The sequence below is a fragment of the Micropterus dolomieu genome, linkage group LG21 (genome assembly GCF_021292245.1).
Source record: "Micropterus dolomieu isolate WLL.071019.BEF.003 ecotype Adirondacks linkage group LG21, ASM2129224v1, whole genome shotgun sequence".
NCBI lineage: Eukaryota > Metazoa > Chordata > Actinopteri > Centrarchiformes > Centrarchidae > Micropterus > Micropterus dolomieu.
This window is the reverse complement of record NC_060170.1, coordinates 31,599,820-31,608,124: the sequence shown is the minus strand read 5'-3', so window position 1 is coordinate 31,608,124 and position 8,305 is coordinate 31,599,820. Positions and strand designations below refer to the sequence as shown.

Below are 8,305 nucleotides of genomic sequence, written 5' to 3'. Positions count from 1 at the left end.
GGGAACGACCTCCTTCTCTCAGTTAGCGCATTGAAGATGGGTCGAGGCCGGGTCTTCCAACATGACAATGACCCGAAGCACACAGCCAGGATAACCAAGGAGTGGCTCTGTAAGAAGCATATCAAGGTTCTGGCGTGGCCTAGCCAGTCTCCAGACCTAAACCCAATAGAGAATCTTTGGAGGGAGCTCAAACTCCGTGTTTCTCAGCGACAGCCCAGAAACCTGACTGATCTAGAGAAGATCTGTGTGGAGGAGTGGGCCAAAATCCCTCCTGCAGTGTGTGCAAACCTGGTGAAAAACTACAGGAAACGTTTGACCTCTGTAATTGCAAACAAAAGCTACTGTACCAAATATTAACATTGATTTTCTCAGGTGTTCAAATACTTATTTGCAGCTGTATCATACAAATAAATAGTTAAAAAATCATACATTTGTGATTTCTGGATTATTTTTTCTCTCACAGTGGACATGCACCTACGATGAGAATTTCAGACCCCTCCATGATTTCTAAATGGGAGAACTTGCAAAATAGCAGGGTGTTCAAATACTTATTTTCCATACTGTATGTGTGCAAGCTAGGTATTCAATTTTGACGTAAGCGGCTTCTCACAGTCCTGTCAAAAAAGAAAAATACACAAAGCTGTCACACATGAGGTGAATTTATGCACATATAGCTTTTTTTCTCCAGTCTCTATCCAGATATTAAGAAGAAATTCTCCACAACTTAAGCCACAGCAGGATACCTATGTTTATGTTATTATTCCAATCATGTTGTATCCACGTCTTTAAATCAGAGGGTCGGCAGCATATGACTATTTATTTGTGTTCATTCTGTCAAGAAAAACAAAGCAATTTTCTGTCCTTGACAGTTAAATTGTTGGTGTCATGTGAAGATGTTTGACAGGAAATAAAATTCCACAAATAGGTGAAAACTGAATGCAGTAAAGATGTTTTTTCTTGGTGGCGCCGGCTCAGTATGCCATAGTTTGCTGTCATTTGCTGGAGACAACTTCAAGTTGAGAAGCATAAGGACAAGGAACTGCAGATGAAGATGGCAGCAGCTGTGCAGAAGAACAAACATCTGACAGAGGCTCTGCAGGAAATGTAGCCAACTTTGTGTGAGAGCCACCAGCAGCTGGCCGCCAAGAGTAAAGCAATGATCAAGAGTTTGAAGGTTCGTTTGAGAGCTTTTTGACGGATTTCAAGCAACCTTGTCTGTCATTGTCATAGGTTTAATAATACTGTACACAAATAGGCAACAGGTACATATAATGAAGTAAATTGGACTTGTCAGAATTTCACTGTTGGTATTGAAAATTAAGATGTAAAATCATGAATGAGTCAATCATGACTTTTTGGTTTTTTGTCCCTGTACCTGCAGGACTTACCATAGCTCAGACATCTTTACCATTCAAGATGATTACATTTATTCAATAAACATTTCAGGTCTCAGTGAAAGTATTGAGGAAGGTTTTACTAAAATTGACTGGAATGTTGGCTAAAACTATGAAAGTAAGCAAACTTCTTATCATTTCTACAAGTGCACCTATACTCGAGGAGAGACATGACCTGGATTTGAAGTAAGAGCAGGTAGAGATGAAACACGTGCAGATAAACTGTTTGCGTCGATTTCTCAGTATTTACTTTTATTAATTTGCTCAGTTATCGGATATGTCGTGTGTGCCCACCAGGCACACACGACATATCCATTTTGTTCATGTGTCCAGCAGGCTGAGCAGGACGAGCTGCAGAAGAGGCAGACAGAGGTCATTCTGGGTGTGCAGCAGAAGAGTGGCCTGAAGGCCATGTTCCTGGAGATGAAGATAAAGGGCGTGACAAAAATCCAGGAGAAGGAGCAGTTTAAACTCTGAGTGGTGCTTGCCTTTGGACAGGGAGACCAAAGGGCTGCAACAAACATTGGGGTATGATTTTATATCTGCACTTTATTTAACTCTGTGTTCAGTAGTTTATAGCAGTGATTCCCCACCCAAAGGGTACAAATTTGTTATAATTAAAAAATTTAATTAGCTGCACTTATAATTTTTCTCACAGACCACCTGCTTGTAACAAATTTGTGTGATTCTGATGTTTATAGTTATTAATATAATTACCATGTTAGTCTGCACATGTAAGTTGATTAAGACTAGTCAGAAAATAAGACAAGAAAAGCAAAAAGGAAAGACAGATGAGACTTTGAGAATTGCTTTCATTCATCTTTGTGATTTACGTTGTTTTTCATTTACATTTATTACATTTTGTGAGTTACAGTGTGTGAGCTGCTGTTAGTGTTGTTCTACTAGAATAACACACCATTGTGTTTTCACCTGTAGCAGCTATTTGAATCTAAAGATGTCGCCATCAATACCCTGAAGGAGGATTTGTCTCGAGATACAATGCTTCTGTTGAATTGATCTGAGAGTAATTGTTGCTGTGCAGTGTTGTCTGATAGAGACAGGTGGTGCTGCCATTTTCTGATGAAATAAACCTTTGATTGGCAGAACTTTGATGGCTTGATGCAGGAACTGATGGCTGATGTTGAACTCCTGTAGCGTTCATGTTTGGACTCATCTGCTCTTCCTTTATTTATTTACCCAAATCACTTTCCTCCTCAACCTCATTTATTTCCTTTGAATAACACATGATGAATGTGTAGTATACTAATATTTACTGCTTGAAGCATAAATCTTGTGTATAACTCATTTCCATTAGTTTTGAAAACATTGTACTCACCAAGTTAATTGTTGAGATGTGGGAACACAACAATATCGCTTCAACAGATTATCTTATCCATTTTCTTGGAGGTCAAAGTGACAGTGAGCACCTCTAAATAATTATTTTGTTACACTGGAAAACTGTGTGCGTCTATAACTGTGGGAATTACTCTGAATGGAGGATGAGGCAGGAAGTCTGTGATGGATATTTACAACGTAATAATTTTAGTTTGTCTTCTTCTTCTGAGTGCTCATGTTTCTTGACCCACTTTTTTTTGTTATTTTACCACTTGGTGAGAACAATGAGCCAAATGGTTACGACAGACACTGCATCACTGCAACGTCCTCAGTGGATGCTCTTGTTGATTCAACCCGATTCAACCGTCCTTTTTGTAAAACAATGCCTTAGCATTTTCTTATTTTTCAAATTGGAAAAATATTTATTTATATTGACTGATACCAGTTTAACACTAAAATGACATAATCCATGTTCATATTCCAGGCGTGAATACTCTGACAGCCCAAATCCTGAACATTTGGCCTAATAACAATAAAGACAAACACAAAACATGGGGCTGATTTCTCTCCACACCACATTTTACATTACTTTAAATTACTTTACCTTCTCCATGGATACTGCACTGCAGAGAACACCGCCATTTATTTCTTACTGACATTTTCTTACTTAAACTTTCCATTGGAGGAGATGTATCCTCCACATTTATAATTGTAACATGTGATGGTTTGAACATAAAGTCCTGAATCTTGTACCACAAGGTTAATAAAATCAATTAATAGAGTTTATACAGGTCCAGATAATACAAAGCCAAGCTCAAAGGTAGTGTTGTAGTTCTCGAGATCGGTCTTGGTCTTAAGACCACTTTTTGATGGTCTTGGTCTCGTCTCGGACTCGACCGCCTTTGTACTCGGTCTTGTCTCGGTCTCGGACTTTGAGGACCAGTCAAGACCATAACTTTGGGAATATCAATAAATTGCTTTTGCATTGTCTGATTTGTTAAAATCCTAACTTTGGAAGTAAAACTTATTGTTTCAAATCCAATTAATAACCCTAATTAATGACTGTCATCCTTCCCTGCGATGCTTACGTTGATTTCAGCTCTAAGTTTTTGTATGTGGGTGTTTCAATGGGAAAGTGGATCTTTCAGATCACTTTGAGAAGTACCTGGGATCTCGTTCCACATTTTATTGCGTGCCTTGCAATGCAGGGAACTGGTCTTGGTCTTGACTCGGTCTCACCCTCCCTCAGTCTTGGTCTCAAATGCTCTCAGCCCCTTAAAGTCTTGGTCTTGTCTCGGTCTCGATAAACTCTGGTCTTGGTCTTGACTTGGTCTCGGTTTGGGCGGGTCTAGGTTTACTCAAAGGTGACCTTTCCTGCTGGAGCTGCACAGAGGAGGATTCGCTAATTTCATGTTTTATGAAATTGTGCTGAGATCCAGCAACTGTGTTGCCTGAGTGTAGTGTTGTAGTGCTGTATCGTCATAAGAAACTGTTTCCTCTCCATACATGCCTCCTGGGTGTTGTTGTGTTTGTATTCTGAAGGACACTTCCTGTCAGACACCCTCTGCCGTAGGGAAACCAGGGCTCGCAATAACTCCTGGCCGTGGTGTTGTCCCCTTGTCAACTCAATGTATGTTTTTGTATCTCTTCCTCAGGCTCTGTCTCTAAAGTGATGTCTGCTGTCTTGTACAGTCTTGAGATGGCACACTTTCTCCATCGCTGAGCTGGAATCCCCACACGGGTGACAATGTGCATTTTTAAAGGCTGCCATTGTTCAGCAGTGACACAGCAGGCACTGGGATGCATGACCTGAGGCAAGAGACAAGAAGTTAATTGTCAAAATTGGGGGGCAGGAGGTCCAGTAAAACAATAGGCCTACACAAAATATTTATTTAGCATTGAAGCTTCTATTAAATTTAAAATTAGAAGCTTATACAATATTTGGGCGTTTAGTAAATGCCCCTAAAATAAGTTCCTATCCAGAAGGTGAACAACAGGATGTGTTTTCATCCAGTCTCAAGTTATAAGAATTTCTTTCTAAACACAAATGTGGTATTTTAAACCGCAAAACTGTGAATCCTATTGAACAGTCTGTTCATGAATAGAAAAAAGTTAAATTACATTTATTAAAGGAATATGTCAAGTATGATATTGTATAAAAGATGCTTTTTTTCCCTAATAAGTAACCATATCAATATTTATTAAATAATATTATTTGTTAAGCCCAATTCAGTCAATATTACTTCTTAACCTCATTTCGTACAAGGTCATTTGAGTGAGTTAGAATTAGTTTCTTGCAATTATTGTATGTGAGGTTTCCCCTCAGAAACTAATGAAGTGGTAGTACTCAAAATGGAAGATGCAGCTATTTTCTGTTGTCTTAAGACTTTAAAATTTGCCATGTTAACAGGATGTTTTATGTAATTTTAAGACAATCATTGCTGCCAAGAGAATAAAATCCTTTTTCTCAGCTAATCTGCGATAAACCTGTAGGTTTTAGTCAAATTCAAGAGCATACAATTTAGACGTGACCCTGCCAATCTATCCTAGAAAATTCTGGAATCATTTGAACCGTAAATTCAATAAAAATAATAGAAACTCTTTGAATCAAATACAAATTGATAATGCCATTTTTTCGGATCCTTTAGTTATTTCTAGTGCTTTCAATCAGCATTTTTCTTCTATTAGTAGTTTAAAAAACTCCCATGACATAGCTAGTTCTTCCAGCATGATCTTCTCTACTGGTGCATTCTGTTTGAGATCAATCATGCCTATTGATTTTTTTTATGTCATTTGCGAGTTAAAAGAAAATAGCAGTGCGGGTCCTGACAGTCTTGAAGCTTGAGAGATTTATTAAGATTGCTGCTCATGTGCTAATGTTCCCACTTTCTGATTTATACAACCTGTCCTTTTCTAGCCGAGTCACTCCTCTGCTCAAAGGTGGAGACCCATCTGATGTGAACAACTACTGTCCAATTTTTATTATCTGTTCTATTGCCAAAATTAATTTTTAATCAATTATCACAATATCTTAATCAGTGCAACATCTTATACTCTGATCAGTCTGGCTTTAGACCGGATTTTTCAACCACCACAGCCCTTTTAAAGTTCACTAATGATGTGTTCTCAGCATTTGACAAAGGCCAATATAATGGTGCTATCTTTATTGACCTTTCCAAGGCCTTTGATGTGGTTGATCATATTAATGCTATCACATATAACTATGTTGGTTAGTTATACATAAGGCTTACACTCGGGGTAATTAATAATTTGATTTGTTTTTGGGTTGAATGTTAGTTGATTTTCAATTGGTATGATTTAAGTTATAGGATTGTTTAACTTATTTTCCTTGTGTTAACTGAGAGTGTTGGGTGTGGGTGAGAGTGGGTGTTCGTGTTATCTGTATATGTGTAATATATGTAGATTTGTGATGTTCTATTTTGTATTTGTTCATTATGTATTTGTGTTATAGGACCCACTTGAAAATGAGATGCTGCATCTGAAGGCGCTATCCTTCAATAAATACAATATCCAGCAACTACTGCATTGCCATTAAGAATCATTTTGATCAGAACAATTAAATATAACCACTGTTGTCCATCACTGTCTAGATAATGTATTTGGTACACTAACTTGTTCTCTGCTATGAGTCCAATGCATGTTTTTATCACCAACAGTGAAATATCTGCCCTTGAGCAGGTTGCAGTGTTACACAAGCTGAATGAAGACTATGTTGATTCAGGTGCCTGGTATTTTTAATAACAGCATATAAAGCAAAAGAACAGTTTTAGATGAGCATAGCCCTTTGTTGCACGGTTCAGGCTTGAGTAAATTGCTCCTATGCAAGGATCACAGCCAGTCACTGACATAACTAAGCTGCTACTGCCATCTTAGGGCAAAAACCGATGTCGTCCTAGAGCTACTAAAGTTGAGTGTAGGTTTAGGTTTTTCTCTGACTTCATTACACAAAGGATTTAAAATAATAATAAACCAAAATTTTTTTTAAATAATGACGGGGGGTCCAATTAAATAATATGAATGAATACAATAATAATCATGGGCATAATACTAAACATCATACTGCCACTCTGTCAAAACCAGCTTTACTATGGTACCATGAGTTGCCTCTGTGGGTTAAAACCTACAGGGGTTAATCAATATTGAATATATTTTGTGTATGGTGGACTAAAGGGTATGAAATATTATAAAATACATGTTATACAGATATGTTTAAGGGTGACATTTTGTACTTGCAGCTGGTCTGTGTGTACCTTTTATTATTTCCTGTAAAGTTTACATTTTATTTTGGCTTGTGCAGGATTTTTTATAAACCCGGCCAGACTTTGCACAACTTGTGGCTGAACACAATAAAGCACAATAAGCTTTAGCTTCTGCCTGCACCTGGTCATCTATAGTGTTTATGTTTTGAGTGATTTGATTGAATGATCTGTAAATGACCAAACCGAAATAAATGAAATGAAAATGAAAATGAAATGAAACTCCATGCAGCACAAAAGTCCTTCAGAATGTGTCCACTCTGCAAACGTTAAAGACACAGACCCAAGTTAGTGTGTGTAAAAATGCTACTACCAGCAAGTGATCAGTGCGCTTCATTAAAAGAAATGACAGGATGAGAGAGGCTGATTCACTTGCCAGGAAGTTGCAATTATTTCTGGAAAGAACTGTAAATCCTCTTTATCATCTAATGTTGATGGTGTGTGTGGCACATTTAAACTGCTAACTTCTGGTGGAGGTATTATGATTGTTAGAGCCATAGACAAAATATGGTTAATTTTTAGCATAATTTCATATTTGTAAGTTATATTATTTTTTCTTTATGTGTTTCATTTAGTAATATTTTATGTTTGTCTCAGATAAATGTCATTAGTGTGTCCAGCGGTAAAATATTAAGTAAGCAAGACATGGAGCAACACATTTATGACCATCTCATACAGCAATAGGAAGTACAATAGTTGTTTTGTATTTCGAATAAAACGTCAGATATTTTTTCATTATAAATCTGCCTCCTTGACTCACTGAATTGTACAAATTTGCCCTTTTGGAAAGCACGAGTCAGAAACTTTATTCCCTGTAAAAGTGGCAAACGACGTTTTTAACCAGTCACTACAATGATTAGGCCTATTATGTTTGAATTATATTCTACTGTTGATTCACTTAGTACTGGAGGTCCGATGAAGTGTCTGAAGCTACCTGGTCAGAAGTATGTGGACCATAATTTCAAAGCTAAACGTAGAGCCTTTTAATGATTCACATGTTGTTTTTCTGGGCCTGCTGCCTGAGCAATGAAATATTATACAAAATACCTCTTTGGACTGATATATTGTGATAGCACTTTGAGGAAGGAGTACTGGTGCTTCCCCTGTTCTTGAGAAGACCGGTACACATGAGAATAAAGTAATGGGAGTACATTTCACTGTAAAGAATAGACAAATAAGCACAGAAATCTGTTAACTATAATGCAGCCTTTAAGAACAGAAAAATTGAGCTTCTATATCACGAAATTGCAATAACTAAAGCGCCCACATTTTTTGCCAAAAATGCGAAAGTGGTCATCA

General features: G+C 37.4%; 1 long non-coding RNA gene across 1 annotated transcript in view; it reads left to right on the top strand.

Annotated features, from left to right (window-relative positions):
- The window catches only part of LOC123960597, a 12,948-nt gene extending 5,542 nt beyond the window's left edge, over positions 1-7,406 (top strand). Inside the window, exons 2-3 of the long non-coding RNA XR_006822550.1 lie at positions 1,731-1,922; positions 4,385-7,406. This is a non-coding gene — a long non-coding RNA (uncharacterized LOC123960597). The remainder of the gene's footprint in view (positions 1-1,730; positions 1,923-4,384) is intronic.
- The last annotated feature ends 899 nt before the right edge of the window (positions 7,407-8,305 follow it).